Here is a 13,424-nt window from a genome sequence, read left to right on the forward strand (position 1 = left end):
CCCCTAGACTGGGCGGATAAACTGCTCCAGTTCTGCCTACCTGCAGGCCAGAGCCTTGACTGCTTGTTCTTCTTCGAGTGATTGCTCACATCCATTCCAGTTAGGTGTACGCGCCGCGCGTGCACGTTCGTCGGAAACTTTTTTACCCTAGCAACTCCAGTGGGCCGGCAGGTCGCCCCCTAGAGTGGCGCCGCCATGGCGCTCTATATATACCCCTGCCGGCCCGCCCGCTCCTCAGTTCCTTCTTACCGCCGTGTCGGTCGTTGGAACTGTGGAGCGCGGCTTAGCTGTCCTCCACGTCCCTAGCTCTCCTAGTTCTCTATCGCTTGTCTATCGTTTATCTCTAGTTCCATATAGTTGTTAATTAGTTTGTTAAGTAGATAGTTTAGTTAAATAGTTGTTAAGTAGTTCTTCGCCGGGGGCTTAGCCCTTCCCGGCACCCGGCGCCAGGCTCATGCCTGTTTCGCCGGGCTTCAAGCAGTGTGCGGCCTGCAAGAAGCCCATGCCTACCAGCGATCCCCACGAAGCGTGCCTGAAGTGCCTCGGGGAATCGCACAGATCTGACAAGTGCCGCATCTGTAAGGCTTTTAAGCCGAGGACAAAAAAGGAGAGGGATCAGAGGCTCCGAACTCTCCTAATGGAGGCGGCACTTGACCCGTCGGCTTGGCAGGCCGTGGTATCGGCACCGGCACCGGATCGCTCCGGCACCGAGAAGACTCCCCGGCACCGACCTTCTCCGGCACCGGAATCAGAGCCAAGGCCGTCGAAGTCTGATACTCCGGCCAGGCAGACCCGGCTTGAGCGCCCGGCCTTGACATCGGCCGCGGCGCCGCCGGCACCGTCAGCACCGTTGACTCCGGGCCCGGCGGGTCCGTTGAGTCCGGTGCCGCCGAGCTCCCCCATGAGATCTGGGGTTGAGATAGTGGTCCCATCCACACCGGAGACCTTCGCCTCGGCTCGGGACCTTATTGCCCTGACTGAGCCCACTCGGCTGCCACCCCCGGTACCTCCGGTGCGGGTTGTGTCCAGAGGCAAGCCCATGCTGTCGGCGCCGCCCAGAGACAGTTGTTCGCCATCCAGGTCCCGACGTCTTGGGCGCTCCAGATCCCGACGCCGCTCGCAGTCCCGGCACCGCTCCCCTCAGCGGTACCGGTCGCACTCGCGGCAACGGTCGGCATCGAGACGGTCGCGGTCAGGCTCCAGTCGGCGACACCGGCACCGCGACTCCAGGAGCAGGTCCCGACGCTACTCGCCGCACCGGTCGACCTCCCGGCACCGAGCTGGTGGCAGGTCCCGGTCTCGGTCGACCTCCCGGCGCCGAGCTGGTGGTAGGTCCCGGTCTCGGTCGACCTCCCGGCACCGAGCTGGTGGCAGGTCCCGGTCGACCTCCCGGCACCGAGCTGGTGGCAGGTCCCGGTACTGAAGCGGCACCCGGTACCGATCAGGATCCCGGCACCGTGATAGATCCCGGTCCCGATCCCGGTCCCGGCACCGATATGACTCCCGGCACCGGTCCCCGGCACCGAGACGATCCTCCGTGCCGGCACGCGCAGACCCTTACCATCCGGGGTCGGCCCCGCCGTGGCCCTCGAGACAGCCGTCCGTATCTTCCCAGACGGACAGTGGGTATGCGCTGGGCACCGACCGGCAGGCGGCGCTGTTCGGGGATCCGCCGCTGCAAGACCAAGGCCCACAACAGTGGGGATTCTGGACACCCTGGGCATACCATCAGGCCCAGGGCCCCCAGCAGCTCCCTGCTAGACCGGCGACTGCGGAGCGTAGGGCCCCTGAAGCCTCCTTGTCTCGCCCCCCTCCCTCCCCGGAAGGGGAGGAAGGGTCCAACCAGCAGGACTCCGCTGTGGCTCCGGAGGCAGAGGCGAGGGCTGAGGAAGACCCTCAGTTGGACACTATCGTGCCTGGGGTCTCATCATCCTCCTCCCCGGATGAGGCGGTGGCGGGTACCTCCTCCAACAGTCCCCCCCCGCTGGATCTCAGGGCGCACCAGGACCTCCTCAGGCGATTGGCTCAAAACCTGAGTCTGCAGGCAGAGGAGGTCTCGGAGATAGAGGACCCAATTGTCACCATCCTCTCTTCTGATGCTCCCACCAGGGTCGCCCTGCCCTTCATACGGACCATCCAGGCCAACGCCAATACTATCTGGCAGTCCCCGGCCTCCATCCCTCCGACAGCGAAAGGAGTCGAGAGAAAGTACATGGCCCCTTCTAGGGGCTATGAATATCTACATGTTCACCCGACTCCCGGTTCACTGGTAGTGCAATCGGTGAACGATAGGGAGCGTCACGGCCAGGAGGCTCCGGCCCCCAAGTCCAGAGAGGCCAGGCGGATGGACCACCTTGGCCGTAAGGTGTATTCGGCTGGGGCGCTGCAGCTCAGGGTCTCTAACCAGCAGGCCCTGCTGAGCAGATACGCCTTTAACTCCTGGGTGGCAGTGGACAAATTTAAGGAGCTGCTGCCACAGGATGCTCGCCAAGAGTTTACGGCCATCTTGGACGAAGGCAAGAAGGTCGCACGCACGGCCTTACAAGCCTCTTTGGACGCTGCGGACTCGGCTGCCCGCACCCTCGCGTCAGGAGTTACGATGCGTCGCATCTCCTGGCTGCAGGTTTCCGGCCTTCCGCCGGAGCTCCAGCACACTATACAGGACCTTCCTTTCGAAGGCCAGGGCCTGTTTTCCGATAAGACAGACCCCAGACTCAAGAGTCTAAAAGACAACAGGGTCATCATGCGGTCCCTCGGGATGCACACCCCCGTGACGCAGCGTAGACCCTTTAGGTCGCAACAACAGCAACAACGTAGGCCGTTTTCCCAGTTCCGCCAGCGGCAGGACCTTTACAGGCGCCGCGGCAGGAACGGCAGGCGCAGGCAGTCTGGGAACCAAGGGGGGCAGAACCAAGGCTCCTCAAAACCCCCGCCTGGTCCTAAGCCTTCATTTTGAAGGTGCGCCCGAGGGCGCGGTAACAGTTTCCCCTATGGATCCTCTCCCCCCGTTTTCAAACCGCCTTTCGTTTTTCCTCCCGGCGTGGTCCCAAATAACATCGGACCGCTGGGTCTTAAGCCTGGTGCAGACGGGATACCGCCTGCAGTTTGTTTCGTTTCCTCCTTCCCGCCCTCCTTCCTCGTCCCTCTTCAGGGACCCCTCTCACGAGCAATTCCTTCGGCAGGAGGTGCAGACGCTCCTCAGCAAAGGAGCTATAGAGGCGGTTCCGGAAAACGAGAAAGGCAAGGGGTTTTATTCCCGCTACTTTCTGATCCCCAAGGCCAAGGGGGGCCTCAGGCCTATCCTCGACCTGCGAGAACTCAACAAATACCTCGTGAAGTTGAAGTTCCGCATGGTATCCCTGGGGACCATTATTCCATCCCTGGATCCGGGAGACTGGTACGCCGCCCTTGACATGCAGGACGCGTATTTCCACATTGCCATTTGGCCGCGCCACAGACGCTTTCTCCGCTTCGTTGTGGGGGCTCTTCATTATCAGTTTGCAGTCCTCCCATTCGGCCTGTCCACGGCCCCGAGGGTGTTTACAAAATGCATGGCAGTTGTCGTGGCGCATCTTCGGCGCAACCGTGTCCACGTGTTCCCTTATCTGGACGACTGGTTGATTCGGGGCACGTCGGAACAGCAGGTCAACAGCCATGTCCGCATGATCACCGCCATATTTGCAAGTCTGGGCCTCTTGATAAACACAGACAAGTCCACTCTGAGGCCCACGCAGAAGGTGGAATTTATCGGGGCCGTCTTGGATGCCACTGTGGGCAGGGCCTCGCTGCCTCTGCAACGGTTCCAGACCATGGCGGCGATCGTTCAACGTTTGCGGTCAGCCCCATTGACGTCAGTGAGGACATGTCTAACCCTGTTAGGCCACATGGCGGCGTGCACTTTTGTGACCGGCTACGCTCGGCTCCACATGAGGCCTCTCCAGCTGTGGCTTATCAGTCGTTACAGGCCGCAAAGGCAACCTTTAGACATGTTAGTCACAATCCCCCAGAAGGTCTTAGATTCTCTCGGCTGGTGGTTAGACCAGTCCGTATTATGTGCGGGTCTTCCCTTTCACCCCTCTCAGCCATCGGTATCCCTGACAACGGATGCCTCAGATCTAGGCTGGGGGGCCAACCTAGGGACCCTGCGGACACAGGGCCTGTGGTCCCAGGAGGAGGTGGGGCTCCACATCAACATACGGGAGTTGAGAGCGGTCCGCCTTGCTTGTCAAGCGTTTTGTCATCAGCTTCAGGGTCGTTGTGTCGCCGTGTTCACGGACAACACGACGACCATGTACTATATCAACAAGCAGGGCGGCACCAGGTCCTCCCCCCTGTGTCACGAGGCGATGCGACTCTGGGACTTTTGTGTAGCCCACTCCTTTCACCTCACGGCTTCCTTCCTCCCCGGAGTACGGAACACGCTGGCGGATCGATTGAGCAGATCCTTCCTGTCACACGAGTGGTCCCTTCGCCCGGACGTCGCTCTCTCCATTTTCCGGAGGTGGGGTTATCCCCAGGTGGACCTCTTCGCGTCCAAGGGGAACAGGAAGTGCCAAGCGTTCTGCTCCTTTCAGGGCAGGGAGCCGGGGTCGATAGCGGATGCCTTCCTCATCCAGTGGTCGACCCACCTGTACTATGCATTTCCCCCGTTCCCTCTGGTCCACAAGGTCCTCCTGAAGGTGCGCAGGGACAGGGCTCTCGTGATCATGGTGGCCCCGGCGTGGCCCAGGCAGCACTGGTACACCATGCTGCTGGACTTGGCCATAGCCGACCCAGTTCCCCTGCCCCTTCATCCGGACCTGATTACCCAGGACCACGGGACCCTCTGTCACCCAGACCTGCAGTCGCTGCACCTAGCGGCGTGGCTCCTGCGTGGCTGACTGGTTCAGAGCTGCGCTGCTCTACGCCTGTGAGAGAGGTGCTCTTGAGCAGCAGGAAACCGTCCACAAGAGCCACATATTCAGCGAAATGGAAGCGCTTCTCCTGTTGGTGCGTAGAGAGAAATCTCCGCCCTATGGAAGTTTCGGTTTCCGAAATCTTAGACTACGTTTTGTCCCTCAAAGGGCAAGGTCTGGCCTTATCGTCGTTGCGAGTCCACCTAGCAGCTATCTCCACCTTTCACCCGGGTGCGGACGGTCGCTCCGTTTTTTCTCACCCGACGGTGTCGAGATTCCTTAAAGGGCTGGGACGTTTATTCCCTAACGTCCGTCCCCCTGCTCCAACCTGGGATCTTAACCTGGTGTTGTCCCGGCTCATGGGACCCCCCTTTGAGCCGCTAGCTACTTGCTCCCTGCTCTACCTCTCTTGGAAAGCTGCCTTTCTAGTGGCTATCACCTCAGCTAGACGGGTGTCGGAGCTCCGAGCTCTGGTGGTAGACCCCCCATATACGGTCTTCCACAAGGATAAGGTGCAGCTGAGGCCACACCCTGCTTTTCTGCCCAAGGTGGTCTCAGCCTTTCATATCAACCAAGAGATTTTCCTTCCGGTTTTTTTCCCAAAACCTCACTCCTCAGGCAGGGAGCAGCAGCTCCACTCGCTGGATGTCCGTAGGGCTCTCGCGTTCTACATAGAGAGGACTAAGCCCTTCCGAAAATCCCCCCAACTTTTCGTGGCGGTAGCAGATCGTATGAAAGGTCTTCCTATCTCCTCCCAGAGGATATCCTCTTGGGTTACGTCCTGTATCAGGACTTGTTATGACTTGGCCCATGTCCCTACGGGCCGTGTGACTGCGCATTCTACCAGGGCGCAGGCGTCGTCGCTGGCTTTCCTAGCCCGTGTGCCCATCCAGGAAATCTGTCGGGCAGCGACCTGGTCATCGGTCCACACCTTTGCTTCCCACTACGCCCTGGTCCAGCAGTCGAGGGAGGATGCGGCCTTCGGAACTGCAGTGCTCCGTGCCGCGACTTCTCACTCCGACCCCACCGCCTAGGTATGGCTTGGGAGTCACCTAACTGGAATGGATGTGAGCAATCACTCGAAGAAGAAAAGACGGTTACTCACCTTTGTAACTGTTGTTCTTCGAGATGTGTTGCTCACATCCATTCCACACCCGCCCTCCTTCCCCACTGTCGGAGTAGCCGGCAAGAAGGAACTGAGGAGCGGGCGGGCCGGCAGGGGTATATATAGAGCGCCATGGCGGCGCCACTCTAGGGGGCGACCTGCCGGCCCACTGGAGTTGCTAGGGTAAAAAAGTTTCCGACGAACGTGCACGCGCGGCGCGTACACCTAACTGGAATGGATGTGAGCAACACATCTCGAAGAACAACAGTTACAAAGGTGAGTAACCGTCTTTTTCCCTGCCATGCTTGAAGGCTGGGGCCCATTGAGAACGGCTAATTTCCTCCTTTGTTTTTTCTTCATTTGGGAGAATACTCTAGCAGACCAAACTGCGAGGAGGCATGGCCTCTCTTGGAGGTGGAGGGACAGCCATGCCAGCTTACACCCACCAACCAGGAATGAAATTTAAAATGCATGGGAGTGTTAATTATTTTTGTAAATTTAATGTGTAGCATTAACAGGTGTTATCCAGTGCTCATTCAGACACTTGTTCATGTCCCCACACACAAGTGCCAAGAATCTATTTCATGAATGCCGATACCACTCAAACATGAAAAAGAAAATATTGGGCTATCCTGTCCTTAAACTCTTAAAGCTTTAACATGTGTTTATTCTGGTATAGCTGCCTATGGCAATTCCTTTCAAATCAATGTAATCTTAGGACATAATGTAATGGGGACGTGTTGGATGGGCTCCTTCACAAGAGAAGGCTGGTAAAGCACTCAGTGCTGAATTGGTAAGTGCACAGATAACTGACACAGTAGACGAGAAAGCGGATCTGTGCTAGAGTTAATATGTTTAAAATGTAGAAACATCTTAAATGCTTACAACTACTTTTGACCATTCCAAAAAACTTAAAGGCTTAGCCTGGAGTGAATTTTTATAATTAAGTTATCAATGTGTGAGTTCTTACAGTGAAGTAACAATCAAATACTGAAATGCTGGCATAGCAGCACTAGTGGATGAAGCAATAATAATGTTTTAATACGCTGTATGAAAAGAGGATGTAGAGTGGATGGGTACATCTGTTGACAATCTTTCTTTTTAATTTGAAGCCACCTGAAGGCTCTAACTAGCTGAATAATAACCCAATCCCCATATGGTTTCCGTTCTTTCAGAGTAATAGCATGCAGAAAAAAGTCTACTTTTAGCTCTGGCTTCTGTTTGCTTCTTTGTGAGTCTGAGAACGCTTCCTGTCTGCTTGGTGATAGGAACTGTAACCAAAACAGACTTAGATGAGTGACATTTCTCATGCCTGGCTTTCCACTTTGGTAACTTGTGTAAACGGGTACAAAGAACCCATTTGTACAAGCTGCTGCATGCATGCAGATAGAGATGGTGTCTTCAGGATGATTTGCAGCTCCTTTTTAACTAAAATTTGTATCTTGTTAGTGCCTCAGTATTTATACAGTAGAAATTATGAACTATTTTTCCCATTTATAATTCCTCTTATACTCTAATCTCTCAACAGTTCTGTACTGTCACTTTTCAGTTGAATATAGGTTTGTGACTAAAGCAATTGAAAGGCACATTATTTTTAAATAAATGCAATTACATTTTAAAGCTACTTTTGCTTTAGTTAGAAAACTACACATGGAAAACAACTTTTCTCTTCTGCTTATATCTCTTAATTTTTCTTACATTCCCTTGCATGTCCCCTCAATTTCCTTCCTGCCCATATTTCCCATGCTCTCTCATGGTTTCCTGTTCATTATGGATACCAGTAGGTAATCATTTGCACTAAGAGCAGCCCTGTTTCATCCTAACTGGGGGGAGGGGAGGGAAATGGAGAGATGGTAACCATTTTGAGTAAGGTTGAAAGTTTCAGGGATGCTGACAAACATCAGGAGACCATGGGAAGTGTGATTTTTAAGAAGCCCAAAACAACAGCAAACAGCCCCCAACATCCTACAATCATGAGATTCTGATAATGTGAGAACTGTCGACTCCAGATTTTGTGAGAAGGACCTTGCTCCACAATTTTAGTGCCCCCCACTCATCCAGTCACATAGGATTTGAAATGCTAATTCTCACTTCTAAAGAAGTGCCTTGTATTGAATGTCAATACCACAGTAAAATAAGATGATTACATTAGAGGAAGAGGAGAAAAGAGACACACACCGAAGACTGTGGGGCAGTTTGTTTGGTATTAATGCTGCTGAATCACTGTGCAAAATGAGTGGACTGGCAAGCTGATGGTCTGTATCATTACCAACCTCTGTAGCTGTATCAGTCATCTTATTTAAATAGTTTATTAAATATGTTAATGTATAGGAAATAGCATCCCTTCATCTTCGCCATTGTGGAACCCCAGACTTATATGGAGACGTGTGATTCTGTTGAATGTTGTTTAGGAGCTGGCCCCATGGCGTACTCTGATGGAGCAACACAACTTGTGCCATTTTTACTTATTCAGAGGCACATTTCCACAACATACCTATGCCAGGGAGTATGAGATGTAAGGATTCCAAGGAGTTGTGCTGCCCCAAGCACGTGCTCGCTTTGCTGGTGCCTAGAGCTGGCCCTGCCCTTCTGTGAGCAATGGGGCAGCTTATTTGTTAAGCATGGAAAATATACAAATCAAAATTTTCATGTTTAGAGCACCCCTGTATCACTTTCTGTGCTTTGGTTTGGAACTCAGATTTGCTTTGCTGTCTTGCTCAATAAAGGAAGAAATATTAGCTCATGAGAATTTCAGCTTCTCTGGGTTCGTGTATCATCAGTTAAAAAAAACACCCCACACAATATGTAATGGATTCTAGAAACCTGAATCTATCCCACATGCAGTACAGAATCCAACCCTATGAACAGTGGCTTGGGTCCTTAAAAAAAAGCAAAACAAAACAAAAAAATTGCTTTCAGTCTCAGCAGAGGTTAATTATCTCTTTCCAGATGTGCTCAAGCAAGAGGTGTTCTACCTACAGATTCTTGTTAGAAGCTCCTCTATTGCTGTATATGCTAAACTATTTCTTTTGTGTGAATGGGCATGTACGTGTTTTTTTCTTTAACCATTTTAATGTTTGTTAAGGTCTTTTATTGTGTAGAGTTGGATATTTTACTGGTAACCTCTTTGTATTGCATTCTTCATACTCTTTACCTTCAGGGCGATTGTTGCTGTCATGTTTCACCTTGAGCTGGGAATGCTGCATAGGGGAATGCATTGGATTAATATTTTAGTTCTTGATGCATTGTCCACCCACGTGCACCTGGCAAGGCAATAAGATGCAGTTGAGTCATAGTTTAATTATTTTGCTTGATGTGGAAAGCGGCAAGGTGCTAGATAGTGATTTTGATATTATGATGCAGCAGAAGCTGCACTGTGGTTAAGGATGCATTAGAGAGTTTCAATCTAACAGTAGAAGGAATGGTGAATTTCTGATGTCAGTGAGTTTTAATACAATAAAAAATTACATCATATGCTTTTTATATCAATTCTGTCAACAGATCAGTACATCAGATTGTCACACATTCCAGGCATATGGAATGTTATTTTGCCTTAACACTGCTGAGGTCACTGTTAAGGTTTTTCATTAAAGTATGAATTTGTTGAAGCTGGGATAGCTTCAGGACATCATGCCTTGAGTCAGTAGGCGATTTGAGCTTTTGCTCCCTCTTAAAATTCATGTAATTTCTTCTCTCCCCATTAAAAAAAAAAACCCTCAAAGCTTATTTTTCGAGGTGTTCTTAAATTACTATCACTGTTGTTGTTTCATTGCCTTGTTTTTATTCTTTTTGTTTACCCATGTTGTCTGTAATTTTATGGAGGTTGGGGTGTTTTTGTTAACGAGGATTTTTTTTATTGTTCAGCACACAGGTCCTTTTTTAGTGGCGGGGTACTGTGTAAATAAACTTGTTGTTCTAGTGTTATTTCTGCTTTGGATTATCTGTTGGAGATGGAAGCAAAAGTCTTGTGGGACATTGCAGTGTATTGCAGTTGTACTCAATAGGAAGGTGAAAAGGCGTGCACATGTCTTTCCCTTTAACTTTTTATTTCCCTGCTTTTAAGGTTTTGGATGGGTGGGGTATGCCTTGCTGCAAGCTTATCTGTCATTAAATGTAGTGTTGCTAATGTATATAGTGTATTTCATGTGTGTGCTCAATATAAATACATGCATTTCCCATTTGTAGGAGAAGGTCTGTACTATCTGTATAATTCATGTTGCTTGGATGGTATTAAGTGATAGTGACAGATCACGTGGGTATCAAGGGTTTGACACAGCGGGAGGCGGCACATATGTATCTTCAGCATTAACGCAATGGACATCCATTCAGCAGAAGGGTGGCCAGGTCTTTCCCTAGGAAACATATGCCAAAACTATTATCAAAGACTACGTCATGGCCTGCAGCAAACTGGACAGGATGATAATGAGGCGGGATTTGTACAAGAGAGAATATGCAAGCATCCTATTTTATTGCAACAGAATGCCAAATAAACAGATTATTTCTATGACTAGTATAGTATTTGCTTGGTCAGCAACAATGGCATTTTGGTTTTTATCAGGTTTATACTACCGTTGTTTTACTTTTTGTTTACTTTGACTGCTGTTTTTTTAAATGAAAAAATAAACAAAGGGAAACATCTGAGATGCTGTAAAAAGTGCTGTGGACCCAGGACAGCTCATTATTTCTCCTTGAGGGGGAAATCTGTGGTTCACTCTGTGATGTCTGTGACAATGTGTAATGAGGCACTCCACTATGTCAAACCCATAGTCATAATTCTGTCTTATCTGCTGCGATAATAAGACTTTTTGAACTACTGAACTCAACAGAAGTTATAGATGGAAAGGAAATGGATTGTGTTTTGCCACCTACTTCAAGTAGTCAGAGGCAGAGACCAGGTAATTCAAATCAGTTAACCTTTTCAGACTATATATCCCAAATCTAATTTGGAAATCACATTGCTTGAATGTTGCCGAAGTTGCCTAATCCTCATTTTTCAGCAGTTTTCTCCATAGTGTTTGTTCTGGAGCCTCTCTCTCTCTCTGGCTGATCTTCTCGTGTGTTTTTTGTTTTCTAAAGGTTTCCCTGGATAGGAACGAGGCCCAAAAGTCAAGCCAGTCTTCCTGAGTGAGAGACCTGCTCAGAAACTGCTCACTGAAGGACAGTAGGTCTTGCCTGTCACTCTTGCTGTTATGGCAGGAGGTATTACAATGGTGACCAAGCTATGTCCAGGTTATGCCTTTCTTCAGATACTAAGGACTGCAGGTGAGAACCAGTGCTCCCAAATTCATATTTCATTTTACTTTTTTTAAAATCTCTCATAAACAAGCTAGCAATGCCAGAAATAGTATTTGCTTTAAATTTATTTGCACTTATATTTCCCCCACTCATTTTATTCTGTCTTCATTTTTCTTAGTAATTGTCTATGAATGTGGACTTCTGAATTCCAACAAGAGGTGATAGGAATTCCTTATGTGATTTATGATCTTCACTATTTTGTATCCTAGGAACTCATTTATCGTTAAATTTGAAATAGGCATTGGTCTGATGTGCATCTTGGGTGATACTACAACATGCTCCTGGCATATTGGCAGGTCAGGTTTACATTATTATTTTTACATTTCAACTGGGTCATGTCATTGCATATTAATGCAATTTTACAGTTAAAGATGAATATTTCAGAAACTACACTCTATGGGATTTTAAATGTTGTAAATTGATTGCTGTTTAAGCATTTTCAGATGGGGAATTGAGTAGGAAGAGGAGGAAGGAGACTTGTCATATTTGAAAAAGCCCCTGAATTTTGAATTAATTTAGTTTTACATCTGTTAAAAATATTTAGATGGATCTCTTCAAAGTTGTCCATGTGAAAATGCTAATTGTTGCTATTCCATCTAGAGCAGTGGAAAAACGTTGTTATGCCCACAAATATTTCATTCAATTTACTCTTCTTTTATGTGGATGGGACAACTACCTTTCTCTGGAAAAGATATTCTTATCTTTTAGAGGAAAGAAAAACAGACTTTTCTTCAGCTGTTAACTTCCAGTAGTTTTCTTTCACATCTGGATTTTTTTCTGAATAACAAGTAAAGATTGGTTATGAACATCATCAGTTTTTGCAGTTTTTCCTTTAATTCATGTTAGTGCTCATGAAAGTTGACAATTCCTGAATACACTTTTAGAGGAGGTTACAAATGCATCATCTAGTGTTAATTTGATGACATTGGAGACTTATGCCTTCTGTTTATGGACAGAATAGGTTGAACCAGTGTCAGGGCTGTTTTGACTTTTCAGTCCCCTTGATAGCTTTGTCTTCACTAGGAAACAATGTGTGTTCTTACTACCTGCCAGCTAATATGCAGTAACTACAATGAGATAAAAATCTAGTTGCATTTTTAACATGCTAGCAGTTTGATCTTACCAGGATCTGCTAAAGCATGTGAAAATGACAAACAGCCTTGTTGTCACTATCTGCCATTTTTGTATGCAGTGTTGTTGTAGCTGTGTTGGTCCAGGATATTAGAGAGACAAGGAGGGTGAAGTAAAATCTTTTATTGGGCCAACTTCTGCTGGTGAGAGAGACAAGCTTTTGAGCTTATACAGAAGAAGAGCTCGAAAGCTTGTCTCTCTCACCAACAGAAGTTGGCCCAATAAAAGATATTACCTCACCCACCTTAACTTCAGTAGAATTTTACTACGTTAGGTGTATTCCTACCATATGTGAACTTTTTGCCTAATGTGGATGCACCCAAAATCTCCCCATCCTGACCTGGAGATGTATATCCTTTAGGGATTCAAAGATAGTGTAGTCCCCATGCTTGTTCTAACATTTGTCTGTTAGCCGTGGTGTCAGTCTGTGATGAGGACACCTGTCCACCATAAATGAGGCACAGCTCATTTTTCACAGTCCACCAAACTACTGTCTGGCTCTGACTTCATTCATCCTCCACTTGAGCTTGATCTGATTCTGTGACTGATAGGTGAAAGGTTTTATATTCAAATACGTATTTCCTAAGCCATCCAGTTTTGTTATGTTTTTTTTAATCTTTATCACAAGAAAAATTACTGTTGAGTACAGGGATTCCAGGGTGGGAAAAATCTGGTTGCAATTCATTTTGTCAAACTATAGAAAAACATGTGTCACTGGGCCCTATGCTTCTGTCAGAGATGGTGAACAGTGACAAGTACCATGCAGGTGTGTGGGATTTCTAAAAAGGTGTGAAAATTATGAAATAGGCTTGGCTTTCTTGGATGGAGCAACTTGCATCATGGAAACTTGACCCCTTGCTTCCAGCCGTCCCTGCGTGACTTGTGTGTGCCCTGCCATGCATTGTGAAAATTTACAAAAAGGAATTGTGATGGAGGGTGGCACATGACTCACTGGGATACCTATCTATAGTGAACTGCACTTTGCATCAACACAAGCA

General features: G+C 48.7%; 1 long non-coding RNA gene across 4 annotated transcripts in view; it reads left to right on the forward strand.

Moving 5' to 3' along the window:
- LOC115646562 overlaps window positions 1–13,424 on the forward strand; it is a 361,228-nt gene that overhangs the window by 294,421 nt on the left and 53,383 nt on the right. For all 4 annotated transcript variants that reach the window (XR_003999061.1, XR_003999062.1, XR_003999063.1 and 1 more), the window contains 2 exons: window positions 11,077–11,262; window positions 11,505–11,591. This is a non-coding gene — a long non-coding RNA (uncharacterized LOC115646562). The remainder of the gene's footprint in view (window positions 1–11,076; window positions 11,263–11,504; window positions 11,592–13,424) is intronic.

The sequence above is a fragment of the Gopherus evgoodei genome, chromosome 2, assembly GCF_007399415.2.
Source record: "Gopherus evgoodei ecotype Sinaloan lineage chromosome 2, rGopEvg1_v1.p, whole genome shotgun sequence".
NCBI classification, from domain to species: Eukaryota; Metazoa; Chordata; order Testudines; family Testudinidae; genus Gopherus; species Gopherus evgoodei.